Source organism: Gavialis gangeticus, unplaced genomic scaffold (assembly GCF_001723915.1).
Source record: "Gavialis gangeticus isolate Ggan-Ray unplaced genomic scaffold, GavGan_comp1, whole genome shotgun sequence".
NCBI lineage: Eukaryota > Metazoa > Chordata > Crocodylia > Gavialidae > Gavialis > Gavialis gangeticus.
This window is the reverse complement of record NW_017729028.1, coordinates 16,073,612-16,074,123: the sequence shown is the minus strand read 5'-3', so window position 1 is coordinate 16,074,123 and position 512 is coordinate 16,073,612.

Genomic DNA, 512 nt, shown 5'->3' with positions numbered 1-512 from the left:
CATGGGATTTCTTTTGATCCAGTCCTCCAATTTGTGTAGGTCACACTGAATCCTAGCCCTACCCTCTAGTGTGTCTACTACTCTCCCAGCTTGGTGTCATCTGCAAACTTGCTGAGGGTGCACTCCATGTCATCTTCCAGATTGAAGATGAATAAACCCAACCCGAGGACCAACCCCTGAGTCACTCCACTTGATACTAGCTGCCAACTAGACATCGAGCCATTCATTACTACCCTTTGAGCCTGACTATCCAGCTATTTTTCTATCCACCTTGCAATCCATTCATCCAATATGTACTACCTTAGCTTGCTTGCAAGAAAGTCATGGAAGACTATCAAAAGCCTTGCTAAAGTCAAGGTATGTTTCATCTACTGCTCTCCCCTCATTCACAGTGCTAGTTATCTTGTCACAGGAGTCACTCAGGTTAGTCAGGAATGACTTACCCATGGTGAATCCATGCTGACTTTTCCTTACTTACTCGATGGCATGAAGAATAGTCAGCACAAGCACCA